Genomic DNA, 25,823 nt, shown 5'->3' with positions numbered 1-25,823 from the left:
TGTTAAAGCATCATCTGTTTGTAAGATGAACTATGATGGTTGTTGTCTTTCATATGAATTGGCAATTTTGATGTTTTTTGATATGTTTGTTTTTTTTTAACTGTGTATATTTGATTGATTTTTTTGTTTTGTTTTTAATAAACAGATCCATTTTTAATTTTCCTGAATTCCCACGTCAATGTTTTTTGCTTGCTGCTGCAACCCAGTGTTCTCCCTAGCGCCTTTCAGCCGGGCGCCCCGCCCGGCTAGATTAGGTGAGCGCCCGGCTGTCATCCTGGCTGCAAATTCGCCTCCGCCCGACTTTTTTTTTTTTAAGCGCCAGAAAAAGGGTTTTCAGCTTTATTTTTTTAAACAATTTTCCTACTGCTGGTCGATTTTTACAGTCGCAGTTGGAGGCAGGGGCTGCAGGCTCATTATGACCCAGTGCACAAACAGGAAGAACCCCGACGTCGTGTTTACTTTTGTTCTGCAGCTTATCGCACAAGACGCTCCTGCACAAAGCGAAACCAATCGGAAAGAGGAGAGGCGGAAGCTCGCAGCTGCGTGCTTCAGTAACTGCTGCTGGTTAACGGAGGGAGAAGTTACCTAAGAGAAATGAAGTAGGTCCGAAAAATAGATTCACTACAGGCTAAGGCGAGAGATAGGGCAGGGAGGAAAGCTTTCAACTTGGTGTTCTTGCTTGCTTCGGGTCTTCTTCGCTGCCGGGTCCTGCCTACTTTCTGTTTCCATGAAGGCAGGACCCAGCAGCAAGGAAGGCCCGAAGCAAGGAAGAGCTCCAAGTTGTAAGCTTACCTCCATCGCTGACCTATCTCCTGCCTTAGCCTGTAGCGAATTTGCCGACCGAGGTGGGGGGGGTGGAGGGAGAAGTGATGGGGGGAGAGAAATGCCGTTCCTGCTGCACCCAATTAGGGGAGAGAGAAATGCTGCTGCTGCACCCAGTGGGGGGGGGAGGAAGACCAGGGAAAGGAGAGGAGAGGAAAGAGATGCCAAGACCATAGGAGGGAGGGAAAAGAAAGGAGATACCAGACTATGGGTGGGGAGAAGGAGACAGATGCCAGACCAGGGGAAAGGAAGGAAGGAGGGAGAGAAAGGAAGGAGTGGAGATGCAAGATAATGGAGGGGGTAGGGGAGAGGAGTGAGATGCCAGGGCATGGGGGAGGGGAGGGAAGGGAAACTAAGGAGACAAATGCCAGACCAGAGGGAAAGGAAAGAAAGGTGCCAGAGCAAGGAAGCAGAGGGAGACATAGGAGAGGAGAGAGATTCCAGGGCATGAGGGGAGGGATGGGAAGATAAATGCTGCTGCAACATCCAATTGGGGAGGGGGGGAGAGGAAGATAAGTGCTGCTGCTGCACACAATTGGGGAGAGAGAGGGGAGAAGGAAGACCAGGGAAGGGAGAGGAGAGGAAAGAGATGCCAAGACCATAGGAGGGAGGGAAAGGAAAGGAGCTACCAGACCATGGAGGGGGGAGAGATGTCAGGGCATATGGGGGGAGGGGGAGGATACAGATGCCAGACCAGGTGAAAGGAAGGAAGGAGAGAAAGGAAGGAGAAGAGATGCCAGATAATGGAGTGGAAGGGGGAGATGGAAGGAGAGGAGAGAAATGCCAGGGCATGGGGGGAGAGAAGGGGATAGAGGTGCCAGAGCATAGGGGAAGTGGTGGAGACAAAAAAAATGGAGAGGGGGTGAAGCTGAAATGGAGAGAAAGAGCACAGGAGTACAAAGGCACAAAGTACAAAGGTCACAGAGTACAAAGGAGAGAAAGGGCAAAGGAAATACAGTTTATTGAAGGGACATAGAAAGAGGGAAGATGCCATGTGGAACAGAGAGAGGGCGGGCACTGGATGGAAAGGGCAGAGAGGGTGGACAGTGGATGCAAGGGGGAGAGAGAGAGAGGGCAGAGGTTGGGTGGAAGGGGCAAAGAGAGAGGACAGATGTTGCATGGAAGGGAGCGAGGACAAACGCTGAATAGAAAGAAGAGAGTGAAGAGAAGATGATTAAAGCAGAAACGACAAAAGGTGGAAAAAAAATTTTGTTGTTGTTTTACGTAGAATCAAGTAGTATTGTAACTGTATTGATTAAAGTTTATCAATAGAAAATGGAAATAAGGCAGTTTTTTGGGGACTAAACCCCTTTCCTCAGGTCAGGACAGGATACCATAACAAGACTGTACTGTCTTGAAGAAAGATTTGGCCTCTGAAAGCTAATTACTACTAATTGAAAAATGGATTAGTCCAATAAAATGGTATTTTCTTATTTCTCTCTTCCCTGTTTTATTTATATTTGTTAATTTGTAAAGTGGTGATTGTTATGTAGCAGTTTTTTCAAATTTACATCTACTGTCTTTATATTTTGCACAGTATTAGGGTACGTGTCACTGTTTCTGTGGTGTTATATTGTACGCAGAGTCTGATTTATTGGCGTTTCAGTTTAACTTTTGTTTACATATTTCTATTTTTAGTTTGTGATTATTCCATATTAGGCGAGGGTGTATCTCTGTTCTGTGTATGAAAAGGACATGGCTTTCTGTTAGCAATGACTGTACAGGATCAACTGACTGTGCAGGATCTGGCTTGTTTAGTTTTACAATGCATGTGTTGGTGTTCTAGTGCTCACTGCAGTGTTTAAGATGCTGCCTTTTCCTAGGTGCACCCTTGTTGTGTAACTCATGGATTATTACTAAAAATAACTTTTTTTATATAGTTGAGGAGGTTATTAAAAAATGATCAGCACTGGCTGTCATATATACTAGGTACGCCACTGGATTTAATGACCCTATGCTAACTTTACTGTTGATGTTGGTGTTGTCCCCCCCTCCACACACACTATAATGCATTAAATTAAGCTGTATTAACATCAAACAGCTTTCAAATGACATTATAAGCAAATAAAAATAAAATATTTTTAATACATTGCTAATTATTACCTGCATTTTTACCTAAACTGTTTTGCCTAGCTCTCACTTTGATTTTTATCTGCTACTTTTTTATTTTGCTGTAGTGCGATCACACAGGTCTCCTTCAAATTATATGGAAGAGGTTTGGAAGTGGGGATCGCATCTATTTCATATCCTCAGTGAGACCTCAGGAAGGAATATAGTGATCAAAATATTATTAGAGGTGCTGTAGAGATGTTTCTTGTATGACTGGATGAGCTATATTTATCTTTTTTTTTTAGTTGTTTAAATTCATGCAGAAATAAATGGCTAGATTGAACCTAATGATTTCATTAACGCATTTCCCTTTTTTAAATCTCTATACCAGCGGTCTGAAACACGCGGCCGCGGGCAACATGTGGCCCCCAGGGACTATTTTGCGGCCCGCGATCTGTCCTTGCCTAAAGCAGGGGTCCCCAATCTACTGCCCTCCCCCAAGCCACCGCAATCGGGGAACAGGTCAGCGCCCGAGGTCTTAGCTCTCCCTACATATCTTCCCCAGCTCGGAGCCGACCAATTCTCGCCACCCAACGTTCAATTCTAATGTCGGGGAGGAAGTTCTGGGCCAGCCAATTACTGCCTGGCTGGCCCAGAAGTTCCTCCCCGACGTTAGAATTGACATCGGGTGGCGTGAATTGGTTGGCCCGCGCTGGAGAAGATATGCAGGGAGAATTAAGACCTCGGCACTAGCCTATTCCCCGAATGTGGCAGCGGCAGCTTGTTCCCCGATTGCGGCAGCGGCGGCCTGTTCCCCGATTATGGTGGCAGCAGCTTGTTCCCCGATTGCGGTGGTGGCAGCTTGTTCCCCGATTGCGGCGGTGGCGGCCTGTTACCTGATTACGGCGGTGGCGGCCTGTTCCCCAATGGTGGTGACTTGGGGGAGGGCAGGGAGAAGTAAAGAAAGAAAGAGGGGGGACAGAGAGACAGAAAGAAAGAAGGGAAACGGGACACAGACAGAAAGGGGCATGGAGAGAGAAAGGGCAGGCATGCAGAAAGAAAAAAAGAAAGAAAGGGGGCATGGAGAGAAAGAGAAAGACAGACATATAAAAGAATGGGGGCATGGATAGAGAGAGAGAAAGAAAGAAGGGGGCAGGGTGAAAGAAATAAAAAGTTGGGGGAGGGAAGGAGACAGATGCCAGACCAGGGGAAAGGAAGGAAGGAGGGATGGAGAGACAGGAAAGAAAGAGATGCAGACCATGCAAATAGGGACAGAAGAAGAGAGAGATAGAAGGGAAGGGAAGATATGGAAACATAGATTTTGAAAAGAAAGCAGAAAAATTGAATATTAAGTTAATGCCAAAGATGGATGCAAGGCAGAAAGTGAAGACGGAGAGAAAAACAGTCAAAGGACAAGAAGACCCTGGAAACATAGTTAAATGCACAGAAAAATAAAGTCAATGCACAAAAGGGAGAAAGAAAGCCCAACGTAGTCTGCAGTAAACAACAGCAACCAGAAAACAACGAACAGACTGCAGATAATGTACAAGATGCAGGCATTGTTTAATTAGTAAATGCAGTAACATAATCAACCTTATAGCCAACCAAGGGACCCGACACGGTCCGTGTTTCGGATAACACGCCTTCCTCAGGGTAACAAACACATGCCAATCACGATCAAATGGGGTCAAGCAAGTCTTACACAATGCCATTTGATCGTGATTGGTGTGTGTTTGTTATCTTTTATGCAGTTTGCTTTATACCTTAACCACCATGGACCCCTGAGGAAGGCGTGTTATCCGAAACACAGACCGTGTCGGGTCCCTTGGTTGGCTATAAGGTTGTATATGTTACTGCATTTACTAATAAACAACGCCTGCATCTTGTACATTATCTGCAGTCTGTTCGTTGTTTTCAGAAAAATAAAGTCACCAGACAAAAAAGGTAGGGAAAATGATTTTATTTTCAATATAGTGATTGAAATGTGTCAGTTTTGAGAAAGGAAAGATATTAAACTTTAAATGTGAGGGCTGCAGAAAAAATAGGGTACTTGGAGGGCCGCAGAAAAATAATTAATGACAATTTTGCATAAGGTAAAACTTTATAGTTTATAAATCTTTCCTTTAACTGTTAAAGGAAAGATTTATAAACTATAAAGAGTTTTACCTCATGCAAAGTTGAAATTTTTTTAATAAGACATTAACTATTTTTTCTGTGGCCCTCCAAGTACCTACAAATCCAAAATGTGGCCCCACTAAGGGTTTGAGTTTGAGACCACTGCTCTATACCATTTGAAAGAGGGCGAATATCTAATTATTCACTTCTAGAATTGGATACTTCTTAAATTTAGTAAAAATATTCTGGCACAAGTGTCAAACCTTAAAAAAAGGAAGTAATAGTGAACATTGGAAAATAATAATTAATATAAATAGTACACATTTAGGGCTCCTTTTACAAAGGTGCGCTAGTGTTTTTAGCGCACACACCGGATTAGCGTATGCTATCTGAAAAACTATCGCCTGCTTAAGAGGAGGCGGTAGCGGCTACATGCGCGGCAATTTAGCGCACGCTATTCCGCGCATTAAGGTTCTAACGCATCTTTGTAAAAGGAGCCCTTAATTTTCCCCACCATCAGATTTCCCTGTCTCGCCCACCCCACCCAGCTACTTTTTCATGCCACCCGGCTGGAAAAAATTTCTGGGGAGAACACTGTGCAACCTATCCTGCAATTCTGTCCAAGTCTCTCTGTCCCTGAGGAGTCAGTTTGCAACCTCTGTTGGGGTCTTTTTCCACCATCTTCAGCCCTTCCAATGCTTGCAAAACTCTCCTGGCCACACTCTTGGAGCCTTGGCTGAAATGGCTGGGCATGACTCCATTGCGCTGACGACCACATAGATCGTGGTCATAGGACCTACTCCAGCACCACCACGGAGATACAGGGGGTGAGCTGTGGAAGCAACTCTTCAGTAGAACCAGTTTTCATCATAGGGAGCCAGCTCCTTGTGCTTGGCCAGTTTGGCTGTGTCACCCATTCAGGAACTTTCAATTTTCCAGACTTTTTAAGGAAGGCAGACAGGGCTCAAACAAACTCCTGCTGGTTCACATCTTTAACTGTAACACCAGGTATCTTCTCTACTACTGTTCTATAGTAATCTGCCTTGGTTCAGGGCAATTTTGATGTTTTTTGATATGTCTGTTTTGTTATTTTTTTTAACTGTGTATGCTTGATTGTAATCCGCCTTGTTTAAAGATAGAAAATAAACTACTGTTCTATAGTATCAAAATATACTTTAATATACATCACCGTGGATAAATGTTTTCAAAAAGGTGCTAAATAAATCCTAATAAATAATAAATATATTTTGCATTCACTGACATGTTAACCCGGTTGAACAAACTATTAAATAAATTGTTAAAGGATTCAATTATTGCTTTGAAGCAAAAGTATGCATTTTTATCCCAGAACATTTTATCAATATAACTTTAAAAGCCATGGGAATATGAATGGATTCTGATGCACTCTCCAGGCGCTCAAAATATTTCTTAGCATGTGATTTCATGCTTCATCATGAACTTGAGGCATGAACAGAATTCCTTTACTGCACATCCTCTCAAGTAGAATTTTTATCCAAACAAACAAAAAAAATTCACACTGTGATTTGTCACACAGAATCAACCCCCTCCTTTACCATCGCGTTGCGCGGGTTTTAGCGCCGGCAGCAGCGGTAACTGCTCCGACGCTCATAGAATTCCTATGAGTGTTAGAGCACTTACCGCTGTTGCCAGCGCTAAAACCCGCACTATGCGTAAGTAAAGGAGGGGGCAAGTGACTATAAAATTCTTGTAACATAGTGACTAAACACGAGGGATAGAATAGCAATCCAGCATTAACAATTCTTGATGATTTGTGTGCCCTCATGCCAATGAAATATCAGGTGAAATGGTAAGCATAAGAATAGTGAAGCATTACAATGAATTAAGCCTTAGCATGCATGCCATTGGCTTTTAGAGCCCATGCAATAATGTTCATACTATATGCAGTTTAGCACTCGAGAAAGCCAGTGCTCAGTGACTGAGCCTGGTTGTATATGCAAATTGTGCTTATAGATAGGGTTACCCTGTTTGTGAAGTCAAAAAAGAGGACACATGACCCTGTCCCATCACACCCCTGACCCCACTCCAACCCCGCTGAAATACATTCTTTGGGCAGGTCAGCTGAAAGTAGCGAGGTGAGCCTGCTGCTGTCAGCATGCCCTGGAAACCACCTCTATGGAGCATCCCACCTACATGAGAACAGGAAGTTGCTCCAGAGGCGGCGGCCGAAGATTACATTTCAGCAGAGCCAGAGGTAGATGGGGGTCAGGAAAGTAAACCCAGACATAGTAACATAGTAGATGATGGCAGATAAAGACCAGAATGGTCCATCCAGTCTGCCCAACCTGATTCAATTTAAATTTTTTAAATTTTTTCTTCTTAGCTATTTTTATGCAAGAATCCAAAGCTCTACCCGGTACTGTGCTTGGGTTCCAACTGCCTAAATCTCCGTCAAAACCTACTCCAGCCCATCTACACCCTCCCAGCCATTGAAGCCCTCCTCAGCCCATCCTCCACCAAACGGCCATATACAGACACAGCCCATGCAAGTCTGCCCAGTACTGGTCTTAGTTCAATATTTAATATTATTTTCTGATTCTAGATCCTCTTCTTTGAACTCAGTCACCGTTTTCCTCTCCACCACCTCTCTCGGCAGTTTATTTCAGGCATCCACCACCCTCTCCGTAAAGTAGACAAGGGTGAAAGCTGTCCGGATACCAAGACAGTCCCTTAAAAAGATGACATGTCTGGGTAAATCTGGATGTCTAGTAACCCTATTTATAGGGAAGAGATAAACTGATTAGCTTATGTGAAAGATGAGCTAACTGGTATTAAATTTGCTACAGTCTGCGTAGAATGACAAATTTTACATCACTGTGGAAATGAACATTCTGTTCTTTCTACCAGCTGTACACAAACTCCTCTTCCAGAAAGAATGGGATAATAAGCCAGCTAGAGCGGTCTACCTTGTACCTCACAGATCATTCCCATAAAAAAAGAACCAAAAAATGGGCTTTATGCCTCATACTTTCATCCTCAAGTTTATGGAGCAAAATGCAAATCACAAAGGCCAACATTTTCAAATGGTTCATAGACAGTAACGCGGAAGACAAAGGCGCGCGCCAACAGCTGAGCGCAAGACGGAGGCGCGCGCTGAAGAAAAAGACTGTTTTTAGGGGCTGCGATGGGGGGTTTTGTTGGGGAGCCCCCCCCCCACTTTACTTAATACAGATCATGGCGGCGTTATGAGGGGTTGTAACCCCCCACATTTTTGTGAAAACGTAACTTTTTCCCTAAAAACAGGGAAAAAGTTAAGTTTTCACTAAAATGTGGGGAGTTACAACCCCCCCAAACCCCCCACAATGCCCCCACAACGCGGCGCAATCTGTATAAAGTAAAGTGGGGGGTTCCCCCCACACCCCCCGTCGTAGCCCCTAAAAACAGTCTTTTTCTTCGGCGCGCACCTCCGCGCTGTGCTCAGTTGTCTGCTCGCGCCTTTGTCCCGGCGCGCTTTTGACCTGACACCTTTTCAAATACTACAAAGAGAACGGGAGATAAGATTGAGTTTTGTAGAACTCCACAGGTCAAAGTAGTGTAGAATAGGTAAACATGAATCTATTAGAAACATAGAAACATAGAAATAGACGGCAGATAAGGGCCACGGCCCATCTAGTCTGCCCACCCCAATGACCCTCCCCTATCTTTCTCTGTGAATAGATCCCATGTGTCTATCCCATTTGGCCTTAAAATCAGGCACGCTGCTGGCCTCAATCACCTGATTGTTTATCATTTTGAAAAGTAATAAGGATAGGTAAGAGATAACCCCTTCCAATCTGTCATGGGTTGTTTGGACTTGAGCAGTCAGCTGGTGCTTGGTGATCCCTGCTTATTTGGTCATGGCCTTGATGGCTACACACCCAACTTATATTTTGGGGCTCCTTTTACAAAGGTGTGCTAGCGTTTTTAGCGCACACATCGGATTAGCGCGCGCTATATCTGAAAAACTACCGCCTGCTCAAGAGGAGGCGGTAGCGGCTAGCGCGTGCGGCATTTTAGCATGCGCTATTCCGTACGTTAAGGCCCTAACGCGCCTTCGTAAAAGGAGCCCTTGGTGTCTTTTAAGGATTTTTCTCTTCGGATTCTTGATGGCTACAGCACATTCTTCACTCATTGCAAACAGGACTGAAATCAGCATCTCGTCACCAGCACCATGTTTGCTTCTATTTCCTTCCCCAGTTCACCTTCTGGCAGTTTGAGATCATCACGAACTTCACCATTGTCATTCAGAAGGGACATGAATTTATCATTAATATCAAGCAGTTGGTAATCATTCCTTTTAATATTTGGAATATCCATGTTATGAGTGGAGGGGCAAATATCTTAATATTTCTTAACAGTGAAAATATCAATTCCAACCAGGTGAACCTTGGCATGCACTACATCTATTATCTGTTCTAAATTTGTGCTTAAGTTGCTGTATAGTCATTGTACTGTCCAAATGTATTCCACTGTGAATGTTGGCTTGTAACCCCCGTTCTGAGCTACTGGAAGTACGGGATAGAAATCAAATCAAATAAATAAATCCTTGATTAAGTTACACGGTATAATTTTTAAATAAAATAGGAGGATTTTTTTTTTCACTCAACAAAGAGTGGAGGGGTTTGGTAACTGTGGTTGGCATATCTGCGTTTAAAAAAGTTTTGAACAAGTTCCTGGAGGAAAGGTCCATAGTCTGCTATTGAGATAAAAATGGGGAAAGTTACTGCTATCCTTGAGATTAGTAGCATGAAATCCTGCTACTGTTTGGGAATTTGCCAGATACTTGTGATCTGGATTGGCTACTTTTTGAAGCAGGATACTGGGCTGGATGGACCATAAGTCCACCCCAGTATAGCTATTCATTTATTCTAAAGGCTAATCAGATGTATGTAATTGAAAGGTGACAACATATCTCAGCAGAGTCAAGGGGCAGCCTAATGGTCAGTGGAGTGGACTTCACATAAAAGGACCCAGTTTATGATCCTATCTTAACACCCTTAGTTTGTATTGTGAGCCTTCCAGAAATACCCCAAATCCTACTGTACCTAACTATATACCATTACAAAAGAATGGATCTGGACCTTAAAGCCTTGTGTATCAACAAGCACCTGGGCTGCAAGCCAAATTCTCTTGTGTTACAGTTTACTTTAAAAAAGCTGAATCCACTATATGGCAAAATATCTTAATACTGTACTTTGTTTTAAATGTTTCCTTTCTACAATAAATCATAATTTTCAAATTTATTTAGGCAGTTCTGTTCCAGCTGGCTTAAACATATGAAAACAGCATGTTCAGACCAGAAGCTACACTATAGTTTATTACAGTGGTACCTTGGTTTATGAGCATAATTCGTTCCAGAAGCATGCTCGTAATCCAAAGTACTCGTATATCAAAGCACATGTCCCCCCTATAGGCCACAATGTAAATCAGGGATCTCAAAGTCCCTCCTTGAGGGCCGCAATCCAGTCAGGTTTTCAGGATTTCCCCAATGAATATGCACTGAAAGCAGTGCATGCACATAGATCTCATGCATATTCATTGGGGAAATCCTGACTAGAGAATGACACGGTGAAAAAATTGGTCCCCGTCACCGCCCTGTCCCCGTCTCACCATCCCCGTCACCGCCCCGTCCCCGTCTCACCATCCCCGTCACCGCCCCGTCCCCGTCTCACCATCCTCTTCACCGCCCCGTCACCGCCACTGCCACCCCATTCACCGCCCCGTCACCGCCACTGCAATCCCATTCACTTTTCTTTATTTACGTATAAAGGAAACATTCTTTAAAACTTTAAAACTTAGTTAAATATTAGTTAATAACTATACAAAAACAAAACACGCAGAGAAAAAATTAATTAATATAAATTCCCTGACTTCCCTGCACTGTCCCCCCTTGAAGGTCTGTCCCCATCCTGAAAGCCTGATGCCCCCCCCCCGACGTCCGATACATCCCTCCCCCCGAAGGACCGCCGACTCCCCAACAATATCGGGCCAGGAGGGAGCCCAAATCCTCCTGGCCACGGCGACCCCCTAACCCCACCCCGCACTACATTACGGGCAGGAGGGATCCCAGGCCCTCCTGCCCTCGACGCAAACCCCCCTCCCCCCAACGACCGCCCCCCCCAGCTTCAAAATGATGCCTGAAGTTACCTTGGGGGTTCTGAGCACTATTAATTTTAATTTATTACAGCACTCCAGAAATATTTTTCTAATTGTTTTAACTTGGAAAAGCGAACCAGGATTGTCTTAATGAAAGGCTTATGTTCTGCACTGCAGCCCTCCTGCCCTCGACGCAAACCCCCCTCCCCCCAACGACCGCCCCCCCAGCCGACCCGCGACCCCCCTGGCGACCCCCCCACCCCCCTTCCCCGTACCTTTGGTAGTTGGCCGGACAGACGGGAGCCAAAACCGCCTGTCCGGCAGGCAGCCAACGAAGGAATGAGGCCGGATTGGCCCATCCATCCTAAAGCTCCGCCTACTGGTGGGGCCTAAGGCGCGTGGGCCAATCAGAATAGGCCCTGGAGCCTTAGGTCCCACCTGGGGGCGCGGCCTAAGGCACATGGTCGGGTTGGGCCCATGTGCCTCAGGCCACGCCCCCAGGTAGGACCTAAGGCTCCAGGGCCTATTCTGATTGGCCCACGCGCCTTAGGCCCCACCAGTAGGCGGAGCTTTAGGATGGATGGGCCAATCCGGCCTCATTCCTTCGTTGGCTGCCTGCCGGACAGGCGGGTTTGGCTCCCGTCTGTCCGGCCAACTACCAAAGGTACGGGGAAGGGGGGTGGGGGGGTCGTGGGGGTCGCCAGGGGGGTCGCGGGTCGGCTGGGGGGGCGGTCGGAGGTTCTTGGGGGGGGCGGTCGTTGGGGGGGAGGGGGGTTTGCGTCGAGGGCAGGAGGGCCTGGGATCCCTCCTGCCCGTAATGTAGTGCGGGGTGGGGTTAGGGGGTCGCCGTGGCCAGGAGGGTTTGGGCTCCCTTCTGGCCCGATATTGTCGGGAAGTCGGCGGTCCTTCGGGGTGGGGGTGCGAGTGGTCCTGCCGGGGGGGGGGATGTATCGGACGTCGGGGAGTCGGCCGGGCAAGAGGGCTTGGGCTCCCTCTTGCTCCGATCGCGGGTGCGGGTGGGAGCGCGTACGAGCGGTCGTTCGGGGTGGGGGTGCGAGCGGTCCTGCTGGGGGGGTGAATCGGGCGTCGGGCGGTAAATAGCGGTTCCTAGAAGGGGGTACATTGGCCCGCGGGGACAAACCTGTTCACCGTTTCCGCGGTCGGTGAATGGCCTTGTCCCCGTCACCGCAGCGACTGCTAGTTTTCTTCCCCGTTTTCGGCGGTGACCCGCGGCTTAAATGCGGTGGCCGCGGGTAAACCGTCACCGTGTCATTCTCTAATCCTGACCACCCGACTGGATTGCGGCCCTCAAGGAGGGACTTTGAGACCCCTGATGTAAACTGAAACAATTCGTTCCACAACCAAGGTTTACTATGGTGGCTCAGGGGTGGGTACCTGCCTGTGGGTGCAGCAGCCCTTGTAGCGTGGTGGCTTCCTTTCCCCGAGGTCCCCGTGCGGCTCTCCTCCCTCTTCGGCCGATGCCTTTTCTGTTCACCAGCGCCTCCCGGCTTCTGATTCAAGCCGGCCGCCATCCTTCTGACGCATGTGCAGGACCTCTGAACTCCCCCTTCAAGCCGGCGCCGCTCCAACAACACGCGCACCACGTACAAGCACGCAGGATGTCCTGTGTGCTTGTATGTGGTGCGCGTGTTGTTGGAGAGCGGCGCTGGCCTGAAGGGGGAGTTCAGAGGTCCTGCGTATGCGTCTGGAGGATGGCTGGCTTGAATCGGAAGCCAGGAGGCGCTGGTGAATGGCGGAGGCATCGGCCGAAGAGGGAGGAGAGCCGCACGGGGACCCCGGGGAAAGGAAGTCACCATGCTACAAGGGCTGCAGCACCCACAGGCAGGTACCCACCCCTGGGCCACTATAGTGAGAGCTCGTGTAGCGAATCAACACTCGTTTTGCGAGACGAAAGTTTGCTGAGTGTTTTGCTCGTTTTGCAAAACACTCGCAAACCGGGTTACTCGCAAACCGAGGTTCCACTGTATTTATATTCTGTCTTTATACAAGGTGGATCACATCACATACATAATTTAAAACAAAAACAAAAAAAATACAAAACACTTACACTTCCCCCTCAATATTCACAGGTTCAGCCCTCACAACTTTGATTATTCGCGTGTTCTTCCCCCTCCTGGACTTACTTTTTAAAAGTTCTACAACTTACTTAGAGCTGACTATGACCCACCCCCGGTTCCCTCCTACCTCCCAGACACCTCTTCAACTTAGTTTTTAAAGCCTGGTGGTCTAGCGGTGAAGCAGGGAAGGAGCAATCTTTGTATGCGCCTGTCCTGTGCAGAGCCACAAACAAAAATGGCTGCCATGAGTTCCTACTATAGTCTCGTGAATCACTTTAAAACAATCTTTCATGCTGACCTGAACAAAATAGTAGACTCACTAAGCCCCTCAGGCTCAACCTTAGACCCCTGCCCAGCAAGCCTACTTATATCAGTTAAAGAAGCCTTCCTTTAATTCATTCTTCCTCTAATCAATGAATCCCTAAAGTCCAGAGAGGTACCTGCAAGCTGGAAACTGGCCGAGGTCCAACCTGTCCTAAAGAAACCAAATGCAGGTCAACCAAGCAATTTCAGACCAGTTTCAAATCTTCCATTCTTATCAAAGATCTTAGAAAAAGTTGCCCTACAACAGCTACAAGATTCTGCAGACAACCAAACAGCTGTCTATCTACCAATCAGGATTTGGAAAATTCCACAGTACTGAAACAGTCTTATTAGAAATTACTGACAACTGTTGGAAATTCCTTGACAAAGGAGAAGATGCACTGCTTGTTCTCCTAGACCTCAGCGCTGCCTTCGATACCACTGACCACACTCTTCTCCTTTCAAGGCTAGCCAACATTGGTATCTGTGGCTCGGCATTACAATAGTTCTCCTCCTTCTTAGACAATAGATTGCAGAGTTCTACTAGGGACTGGCATGTCACATCCAATTGTGTTTTCACAATCATATTTCTACATTGAAGTTAAAATATTTGAATTCTGTAGAACTGATTTAAAAAGACCTAATTGAGAAGGGTTTCTTTAACAAACTGAAACACAGAATTCTACTTCCTGTGACTTTCTGACCACTGTAACACAGCAAGCCTATGCGTTTCCTCCTTTACACTATCTCTGGAATGCATTCACATGTCATCCCTTAGCTCATTCTATTTTTTTCAGACATCAAGAAAATGTTATCACATTAGTGCAACAAAGAAATATAAATGCTATATTTTTTAACTTTTATTTCCATGCATTGAAGTGAAACCCTCAGAAATGAAAGAGATAATTTGTCCTTGATGACAGAGGAACAAAGGCAACTAGTGCAGGAAATGGAACCTGAAAAGAAAGAGGTTTGATGTGAAAGCACAGCTGGGAGTGTTTACATGTTTGGTTTGCTACATAGGAGAATCTCTGGAGCATGCACTTTATTGGAAAACTCTACCAGCTTAGGGGGAGAGGGGGGTTTTGTCCTATTTGTTTGTATTCATTTTTTAACTGTATTTGTTTATTTGGTTTGATTTGGTGCATACTCTTTTCGGCAGTAGCTCAAAATAAGCTACATTCAGATACACTAAGGGGCAAATTCTATAAACGGGGTCCCGATTGTAGGTGGCAGTAGGCACATTTAAAATAAAAAAAAACATCCCAAGGCAGGCTGCCTACATTGTAGGTGCTTTCACAAGCATAGGGAGGCGCGTAGGGCCACTTCTATGCAGCGTTGTGAGCAGGGCCTCAGAACCTGATAGTGCAACCAGGCCCAACACTATGGAGCAAGACCTGCTTGTATTGGAAAAATGGTCCAGTACTTGGCAACTAAACTTTAATGCCAGGAAATGTAAAGTAATGCACCTTGGGAGTGGAAATCCACGCAAAACATACACCTTAAACGGTGAAAACTTAACAAGAACTACTGCAGAAAGGGACTTGGGTGTTCTCATCCGGGAAGATATGAAAGCTGCTAATAAGGTGGAGAAAGCTTCAGCGAAGGCCAGACAAATGCTGGGTTGCATCAGAAGGAGCTTTATCAGCCGGAAGCCGGAAGTCATACTACCGTTATACAGATCCATGGTGAGACCTCACCTGGAGTACTGTGTCCAATTTTGGAGGCCACATTATCGGAAAGATGTGAAGAGAATGGAATTGATACAGAGAATGGCCACTAGGATGGTCTCAGGACTTAAAGACATTCCATATGAAGAACGCCTGATCAAACTGCACTTATATTCTCTTGAAGAACGCAGAGAAAGGGGGGACATGATAGAAACATTTAAATACATCATGGGCCACATCAAAGTGGAGGAGGAAATCTTTTTTCTAAAGGACAAGAGGGCATCCACTAAAACTTAAGGGAGGAAGATTTCATAGTGACACCAGGAAATACTTCTTCACCAAACGGGTGATTGATCGATGGAATGATCTTCCCCACCAGGTGGTCGAGGCCAGTAGCGTGCTCGACTTCAAGAGTCGATGGGACAAACAGATGGGAGTACTACGGAGTTATGCTCAATCGATAGATACTCCAGGGAAGAAGGGTCCTTGAGTAGGCAAACTATTTGGAGGGAGGGTTCTCGAGTGGGCAGACTTGTTGGGCCATCGGAACTTTTCTGCTGTCATATTCTATGTTTCTATGTTTCTACCCAAGGCTAGGCGTGGGCATGGTTTCGCCTGGACGTGGCCTTAGGTGAGCTTAGGCGGCCCTAGGTGTCTCCCTATGGCTGCGATAGGAGCCTGAAATATAGGCTAGCAAAATGCTGGCCTACATTTCAAATAGACGTGGCTGCTGAACTGATCGCGGCAAAGTAATCTCCCTGCCGTGGTCAGTTTAGTGGCCACAGCAGGGAACCCGACACACCGCGAAGTCAGCTGGCAAGAGGGATGCCAAGTCCCTCCTGCTGAAACCCACAAAGCCCGTCCCCCTTTAAATATCCACAGCAGGAGGAATATCCAATTCCTCCTGCCACCCCCCCCCCAAGATCAAAGGCAGGAGGGTGTCCACTCCCTCCTTCCAGAATCCCCCCAGAAAAAATGCTCCCACCCTGACACTCCCCAAGCCCACCCGGAACACCCCACCCCCCGTACCTTTTTCTTGCAGGCCAGTTGGAAGGATGCTTACTCCCCTCCGGCTGGCAGGCCTGCCTCCACAGAATGGCAGGCCTTCACCTTCCCGGTGCATCCTGGGATGCACCAACGACGGGCCTAAGGAACTGACTGGCTCAGGAGCCTAAGGCCCCTCCCATAGAAGGGGCCTTAGGTACCTGGGCCAACCAAAATCTTAGGCCTCCCTCCCAATGCATTCTGGGATACACCAGGAGTGACCTAAGACTCTGATTGATCAGATCCCTTAGGCCATCCCTTAGGCCTTAGGTTCTATCTACTGGAGTCTCCATCAAAGCTCACTTCAGCCCATCTAAAACATCCCAGCCGTCGAAACCCTCCCCAGTCCATACTCAACTGAATGACATATACGTTTATTTATTTATTCTTTATATCCAATGGTAATACATTCCACAATATTATACCCTGCACAGTTAATAAAGTATGCCAAATGTCAACCAGCTTTATCTGAAAATGAAAGAAGCTAAGAGCGAGATACGTCTGGCGAAAGCGCAGGCGGAAAAGCAAATGGCTAAAAATGTAAAAAAAGGGGGACAAATTTTTTTCCTGATATATTAGTGAAATGAGGAAGATGAAAATGGAATTGCTAAACTAAAAGATGCTGGGAGCCGATATGTGGAGAGTGATAAGGACAAAGCAAATGTGCTAAACAAATACTTCTGTTTTGTGTTCATGGAAGAAAATCCTGGAGAAGGACCGAGATTGTCTGTCAAAGTAACATAAGAAAATGGAGTAGATTCTGTGCCGTTCACGTAAGAAACTGTTTATGAACAACTTGAAAAACTGAAGGTGGACAAAGCGATGGGACCGGACGGGATCCATCTCAGGATACTGAGGGAGCTTAGCGAGGTTCTGGTGGGTCCTATTAAAGACTTGTTCAACAAATCTCTGGAGACAGGAGTGGTTCACGGGGATTGGAGGAAAGCAGATGTAGTCCCTATTCACAAAAGTGGTCACAGAGATGAAGCAGGAAACTATAGGCCGGTAAGCCTCACTTCGGTTGTTGGTAAAATAATGGAAGTGCTGCTGAAAGAAAGGATAGTGAACTTCCTAGAACCTAATGGGTTACAGGATCTGAGGCAACATGGCTTTACTAAAGGTAAATCATGCCAAACGAACCTGATTGAATTTTTTGATTGGGTGACCAGAGATTTGGATCAAAGACATATGCTAGATGTAATTTGCTTAGATTTCAGCAAAGCCTTTGATACGGTTCTTCATAGGAGGCTCTTGAACAAACTTGAAGGGCTGAAGTTAGGACCCAAAGTGGTGAACTGGATTAGAAACTGGCTGTCGGACAGACGCCAGAGGGTGGTGGTTAATGGAAGTTGCTCGGAGGAAGGAAAGGTGAGTAGTAGAAAGGTGAGTGGTAGAAAACTGAAACACTCTTCCGGAGTCTGTTATAGGGGAAAACACCCTCCAGACTAGAAAAGAGCTATAAATGAACATAAGGAGCAGCCTAACCTGTTAGATTTAGTAAACGTCAGAATTCCAGCAGTCCCAAGTTCCTATTAATTTGCTCCTTCAGTTCGGAAACTCTATGGGGTTCATAATAAAAAAAACAAAAACGTCTAAAAAGTGGCCTAAATGGCTACTTGGACGATCAAAAAGCCTGATCGTCCAAGTACCCATAATCAAAACGTATCTAAAACCAGCTTAGGCCTTTACCCTGCCTCTAAACGCACAGAGAGAAGAGGCATTTATAGAGGAGGGGAAAGGGCGGGAGGTGGGCCGACCTACACCTAGGCGTACAACAGGTATAACCAAAACTTTAGGCAGGTTGCCTAGTCGGCACTTATACGTTTTGACTTAGACCAAGTCAAAACAGGTGTAAGTACCGAGAGGGGCCGCTGAGCTGATCATGGCTGCTGCAATCAGCTCAGCAGCCCCAGCAACCTGCCTACCCCCTACAGCAATGATTGCAGCAGGAGAGATGGCTCATTTCCCCTGCCACGATCCACCTTTCCCCCCCCCCAATGTAAAGGGCAGGAGGGAGCTCAACCCTTCCTGCCCCGCGATCCCCAACCCCCCCCCGGGACAAATTCGTTGGGGCCAGGAGGGAGCCGAAGCCCTCCTGGCCCGGCGATCTTCCCCCCCATCCCCCACCACACGATCCGGCCAGGAGGGAGCCCAAGCCCTCCTGGCCCGGCGATCTCCCCCCTCCTCCCCAATCATACGATCCGGCCAGGAGGGAGCCCTAGCCCTCCTAGCCCGGCGATCTCCCCCCCTCCTCCCTAACCACACGATCCGTCAGGAGGGAGCCCAAGCCCTCCTGGCCCGTGACCCCCTCTAACCCCCACCCCCCACTAAAATACAGGCAGGAGCTATCCCAGGCCCTCCTGCCCTCAACACAACCCCCCCAATGACCGCCCCCTGAACCCCCGATCGATCACCCCACCCCATACCTCAAAAAATGTTGGACGGATGGACGGGTGCCAAGCACGCCCATCCGGCAGGCCAGCCAGCGCAGGAATGGGGCCGGATTGGCCCAGGCGGCTCAAATCCCGCCCACAGGTGGGGCCTGAGGCGCCTGGGCCAACCAGAATAGGCCCGGGAGCCTTAGGCCCCTCCTGTGGGCAGGGAGTCGCGGGTCAGCGGGGGAGGGGGCAATCAGGCGTTCGGGGGGCGGTTGCGTCGAGGGCAGAAGGGCCTGGGATCCCTCCTGCCCGTGTTTTAGTGGTGGGTGGGGGTTAGAGGGGGTCGCGGGCGAGGAGGGCTTGGACTCCCTCCTGGCTGGATCATGTGGTGGGGGGGAGGGGGGAGATCGCCGGGCCAGGAGGGCTTGGGCTCCCTCCTGGCCCCAAAGGATTCAGCCCGGGGGGAGGTTTGGGGATCGCGGGGCAGGAGGGCTTGGGCTCCCTCTTGCTCTGATGTCGTTGGGGGGGGGATTGGGGATCGCGGGGCAAGAGGGCTTGAGCTCCCTCTTGCCCCGATGTCGTCGGGGGGAGGGGGGTGGATTTTGTAATCAGTGTTGTTTTTGACAGACACCGGTTACAGAATCCAGCTTTTAGGCGAAGGACTGGCTCCTCCTTCGCCTAAAAGCCCTTGTTTTAGATGTTTGGGGCTTAGGCTTTTTTTAGGTTGATTATATGGTATAAGTTTAGACGTATTGGTGGTCTGGGCGTTTAAACAGCTGAATGTAGAGGCAGGCCATTATAAAAAAAAAAACCTCCTTTTGGACGTTTTTTTTTTGATAATGGACATTTTCCCTGCTTCTACTTTCAACGTTTAAGGCCTTAGGCCAAAATGGGACTTAGATGTTTTTTTTTTATTATGCCCCTCTATATGCCCCCCAGGCTGACTTTGTTTTAATTTTATATCTTATGTATCTTACATGTGCTGCAGGTAGGCTCCCCATATAAATGAGACTATTCAGCCTACAGTATTGTTCTTAAAAACCCTCAGAAATCTGTCCCTCTATTCTGCACTCTTCTATATGCTACTGATAAGTCTCTTAGTGTGAATCAATATACTAGTGTGAACCAATATGCCCCTTTGCTAAGTACCATCTTCTTACTATGTCCGTTCCCTTGCTTTAGGTAGGTTTCCTAACTATTTTTATCCCTTTGTGTTTTACACAAATTCCCCTCTGCTTATGTTACCATGCAGCCTACAGTTTTGTACCTTAGCTCCCTATGCTCATTGCAACTGTGTATGTTTCTTTGTATCCCGCCCTGAGCTTTCTGGGAGGATGGGATATAAATCTAAATAAATTCCAGCAACAAGCTTTAGAGCTTAAACTATGCACTGAATGAAAAAAACATATTGTCTCAAATTTGTTTTAAATATACTAATTAATAATTTCATGTCATACCCTCTAGTCTCCATATTTTTTTGTTTTGGAAAAAGTAAATAATCAATTCACATTTACCCACTTTAGTATAGATTTTATAGACCTCTATTATTTCTCCCTTGAGCTGTCTCTTCTCTAAACTGAAGTGCACTGACCTCTCTAGCCTTGACTCAAATGAGAGTCATTCCATCCCCTTTATCATTTTGGTCACCCTTCTCTCTACTTTTCTAATTCCAGTATATCTTTTTTAGATGTGGTAGTCAAAACCGCATATAATATCCAAGTTTCGTTACTTCATGGAGTAATACGAAGACATTTTTTAAATTTTATTCTCTATTTATTTCCTAATAATAATTAATATTGGGGCCAATATTCAAATCAATTTAGCTGGTTACTGATGGGATATAAATTGTTTAAATAAATAAATAAGTGTCTTGGTCTGAGCTAGCTGCTAATTTTCAGCAGCTTTTAACATGATGTCCATGATAAAACCAGAGAAAGCCAAAAAAACTCTGTGGAGTGACGATGTTCCCAAATGGACTTTATTTGAAAGTATCAAAGTTCCAAAGGTACACTAAAATCATCCACATAAAAATGAATCAGAGATGTCAAACAAAAAAAACTTTACAATGGCCTTCTAGCCACACAAGCAGCAAAACTGGATTGCCAACTCTCCAATTTACTGATAACGGCCCCAGACTACAAATTGTTCAGAAAAGAAATAAAAACCATTCTATTCAAGAAATCCTTGAAGACAAACTAACACCGCAAGACTCATCCCAATTCTCTGAAGCAACTCGCTCTTCTCTTCAATTCCTCTGGAAATGGCCAGACAACTTCTTTTGTAATCCGCCTTGAACCACAAGGTTTTGGCGGAATAGAAATCACTAATGTAATGTAATGTAAATTTCAACTGTCATTAGAATACTTAGTCTTCTTTTTTCCTAAGGTTCTCTTGGGAACTGAAATGTTGAAATGGAGAGACCTACAGGGATGCTGACTTTCGCCGATTATTAGATAATTCAAATTCTTATTTACATTTTAGAAAATTATTGAATGCTTATCTATTTGTTAAATTTTTGGAAAATTGATGATTTGAATTTCGCTGTGAATTACTCAGTCCTCTTTTTTTTGTTAACCACACTGATCTGCAAGGTACTGTGGTATATAAATGTGTTATGTTATGTCCTGCAATTTCTCACAATTAACCACTTTGAATAATTTTGTGTCATCTACAAATTTGATCACCTCACTCAGGTTCCCATTTCTAGGAATATCTTAGAAAAGCACCACTCATTTTGCATGTCCAAATTAAGGGCATTAATGCATCATTGCCTTTCTCTCTTCTTGAAGGTTTGGGATCCTTATGTGAAATGGCTATCCAGTTCGTTGTAGATCCCTTCCTGTCTATTCTTTAGCTGTGTATTTGGTTTGCTATCCTTCGGGTCTTTGTGACTGGGTTTTTGGGATGGGGGGAGATGGGAGGGATGGGTGGGGGGCATGGTGAGTGGACTTTTGAGTTGGCTAGAATTGCATTGTACTGAAGGGTACCAATATGAATGTCTATGTTTTGGGGTGGGGAATTGGCTACTTGCTGTTTTGATTGCATTATTTTGTGATGTATTTGCTGTTGTGGATATTCAATAAAACTTATTACTCAAAAAAAAAAAAAAAAAGGAAAGAAAAGCACCACTCCCAGTACAGTGATGTAAGGGAAAGATTTAGAAGAAGGGAAGAGAGAAATGAAGGAAAGATGTGACAGAAGACAACAACAGATATCTGGAGAGGGACTCTGCCATGCTACAGACACTGTCTCCCCGCAACTCAACAAAACAACTAAAACCACAACTAGAAACCTAACTATCTTCAAAACTGTCTCCCATGACAACATTGCTCAGATACTAGACCCAATTCAGCCTTCTGGCTCCAACCTGGACCCTTGTCCGACATGCCTCCTAGTAGTGGTGAAAGGTGCCTTTGTAGACTCCATCCTTCCTCTTATCAATACCTCTCTATAAACAGGCATAGTGCCAACAAACTGGAAATTGGTGGTCATCAGACCGATTTTGAAAAAGTCCACGCTTGACCCTAATGTGCCCGGCAACTTTAGACCTGTCTCTACCCTTCATCTCCAAGATCCTGGAAAAAACAGTGTTAACCCAATTACACTCCTTCATCGACACAACAAGGTGCTCTATCCGACTTCCAATCAGGATTCAGGAAATTCCACAGTACTGAAACTGTCTTTCTCAACTTCATCGATGATTGATGGAAACTCATGGACAAGTGTAATGATGTCTTTCTGGTGCTGCTGGATCTCAGCATGGCCTTCGACACTATTGACCATCCTCATAGACCAGCTCTCTGAAATCAGAATCCAAGACATGTGCTATGATGGTTCTCCTCTTTCCTGAATAACAGATCTTAAAGCATTTTGTTCAGTGATGTGTTATTGAAACCAAAACCGATCAAATATGGTGTTCTGCAAGGGGCTCTGCTATCCCCTCTATTATTCAATCTCTATGTAAGACCTGTCTTAGACATAGCCTGCAAATATCAAATATAGATTCATTCCTTTGCGGATGACATCCAACTGTACCTACAACTAAAAGAAGCCCATGACGCCCAGATTGCGAAACTCCTAACCTGCCTCTTGGAAATAAAAAACTGGATGTCGGTTAACAAATTTCAACTAAACGTCTCTAAGACGGAACTCTTTTGAATACGCAAAGAATGCTGCATCCTTGCCTGTCCCTCGCTGTGCTGGGAATCAACAACTCTAACTGCAAAAGACTAAGTGTGCAGCCTAGGAATACTCCTTGACTGCAACCTGTCACTTTCTGGCCATATTTCTTAGATGGTATCTTCCTCATTTTACTACCTGCGACAACTCCAAAAAATAATGGACTACTTTTTAGAGTCTAACTTTGCCCAACTACTCTCTGTCTTAGTATTCTCCCAATGGTCCTACTCCCACTTCATACCGAGCCAATGGAATCGACTGCCCCTGCAGATCAGATCCCTTGAAGGACTCCTCAGCTTTAGAAAAGCAATAAAACACCTCTTCACCTAAACCTCTGCCCTTGACCGATGGACTACAAAGAAATGTATATTGGTACAAGAACTAGTAGGCGTCATGTAAGGAAAACTTGTATTGTAAAATCTTGCACTGTAACTATGGAAAATCTAACATGTAAACTATCTGTGTGTCAAATTAGGATAAAACTTGTATTGAAAACCTTGCACTGTAAGGATAACTATAGCAAATTGTAACCGGTAGTGTGTGGTGCAGGGGTTAGAGCTACAGCCTCAGCATCCTGAGGTTGTGGGTTTAAATCCCTCACTGCTCCTTGTGACCCTGGGCAAGTCACTTAATCCCCCCCATTGCCCCAGGTACACTAGAAAGAGTTTGAGCCCGCAGGGACAGATAGGGTAATATGATAAAGTACCTGAATGTAAACCACTTAGGATATAAGTGGTATATAAATAATTAAATAAATAAATAAATTAGACCCCCCCTCCCCCTAGTATGTGTCAGGTTAGGATAAAAACGTGTATTGTAAACTTGTACTTAGGGGTGATTGTCAGGGAAGACATGAAGTCTGCAAACCAAGTGGAGCAAGCTTCTTCCAAAGCAAGGCAAATCATAGGTTGCATACGCAGGAGTTTCGTCAGCCATAAACCTGAAGTCATTATGCCACTGTATAGATCCATGGTGAGACCGCACCTGGAGTACTGTGTACAATTCTGGAGGCCGCATTACCGCAAGGATGTGCTGAGACTGGAATCGGTCCAGAGAATGGCTACCAGGATGGTCTCGGGACTCAAGGAGCTCCCGTACGAGGAGCGGTTGGGGAAATTGCAGCTCTACTCACTCGAGGAACGTCGAGAGAGGGGAGATATGATCGAGACATTCAAATATCTCACGGGCCGCATCAAGGTGGAAAATGACATCTTCTTCTTCAAGGGTCCCGCGGCAACAAGGGGGTATTCGTGGAAAATCAGGGGCGGGAAACTGCACAGTGACACTAGGAAGTTCTTCTTCACTGAAAGGGTGGTTGATCGCTGGAATAGTCTTCCACTTCAGGTTATTGAGGCCAGCAGTGTGCCGGATTTTAAGGCCAGAGGGGATAGACATGTGGGATCTATCCGCAAAGATAGATAGGGAGGGTCACTGGAGTGGGCAGACTTGATGGGCCATGGTCCTTATCTGCCGTCTATTTCTATGTTTCTATGTAACCTGTAACCAGTTCTGAGCTCTTTGGAGACAATGGGATAAAAAATGAAACAAATAAATATAAGAATACATAGGTGTGACAGAATATAACTTTAGCCTGACAGAAGAGTTAGAAGACAGACAAGAGGAAATCAGAAAAAAACGAGAGACCAAGACCAACACAAATCACTATCACCCAGATATCAAAGATAAAGAAAAATATTTTGTTGTCACTTTAACAACAGGAATATACAAATGCAGTGATAATAGCTTTATGATTCCTGAAGTACACTAGATTTTTTTTTTAATTTCAATATAATTATCAAAAAATATTGTACATAAGTTACTGAGACTGCATACTGTACATTCCTTCTTCTAAAGCCAATCATGGCTCCAACATGACATGTGAAGGCTCAAAGGCTCATTACCTTTTTAAATAATTTGTATACTGATCCAATCAAAGGCTTCAGAATGTCAAGAATTCTAAAACTGGAATGTAATTTACATTATTATACAGTATGTTCTATACATTATTATATGGTCTACACAAAATTTACTTTTTAATTATACTGTACAAAGGGAGGTGATGGGAAGATTAAATCATTTTATGAAGACAAGAAATGCCTCGCCAAGTAGAGAGAGTCCCTTGATAAGAAACTGGCAGCACATCATGGAATGTGTGTAAGAATAACTGGTGTGGTCCTTTGCTCTTCTAGGGTACTTGATGCTGGTATTTACAATTGGCAATATAAGGGCAGCAGGATCTCAGTCACACTCATGCCCTGCGTTTGCGCAATGAAGTTCTCGATGTGGGGAAGGGAAAGGAAGAATTATTTTGTTGCTGAATTCAGATTTCAAAATCTCAAAGCCTAGGAACACATTAAGACTAAAATCAGTCCTAGTGTTAATCAGGGCTGTAGAGCTAGAGTTGGAAGCAATTCTGGATGGAGCTGGAATCGGTAAAAATGTACCAATTCTTAACTCCAGCTTCAAATTAAAAACAAAGCAAAACAAAAAACATACGTATACATAAATTTATTATTTTATACTTTATGGGGCTCATAATCGAAACAGAAATACTTCTATAAACCAGCCTAAATCAGAACTTGGACAATCAGATATTAGAAGCAATAGGGATCTCAGGCGAAGTATACAACTGGTTTCAAGGATTCCTTAAAACAAGAACATACAGAGTAAAAACAAAGGATCTTATATCGGAGCCGTGGACCAACCCTGCGGAGTACCCCAAGGTTCCCCACTGTCACCCATGCTCTTCAATCTTTACATTTCCTCCCTCGGTACCCTGTTAGACAAACTCAAAGTAACTTCATTCAGCTATGCAGACGATATCACCATACTCCTCCCCTTTGACACACAAGACCCCACCAAATCAGGCACCCTGGAAAAAACTCTAGAAGCAGTGGAAAAATGGATGACAGAACATAAACTGAAGCTCAACCCAGATAAAACTAATCAGGCACCCTGGAAAAAACTCTAGAAGCAGTGGAAAAATGGATGACAGAACATAAACTGAAGCTCAACCCAGATAAAACTAAATTTCTACTGCTTGAAAAGGACAAAACCCCTTCTATAACTGA

At 45.4% G+C, this 25,823-nt stretch overlaps 1 protein-coding gene and 1 pseudogene across 11 annotated transcripts in view; both read right to left on the bottom strand.

The window, feature by feature from the left end:
• The window catches only part of DST (dystonin), an 883,569-nt gene that overhangs the window by 226,690 nt on the left and 631,056 nt on the right, over positions 1 to 25,823 (bottom strand). The gene's annotated exons all lie outside the window — the stretch shown is intronic.
• LOC117356661 lies at positions 474 to 9,321 on the bottom strand (annotated as a pseudogene).

This window comes from Geotrypetes seraphini, chromosome 3 (genome assembly GCF_902459505.1).
Source record: "Geotrypetes seraphini chromosome 3, aGeoSer1.1, whole genome shotgun sequence".
Taxonomy (NCBI): Eukaryota; Metazoa; Chordata; class Amphibia; order Gymnophiona; family Dermophiidae; genus Geotrypetes; species Geotrypetes seraphini.
This window is presented reverse-complemented; position numbering and strand designations above follow the sequence as displayed.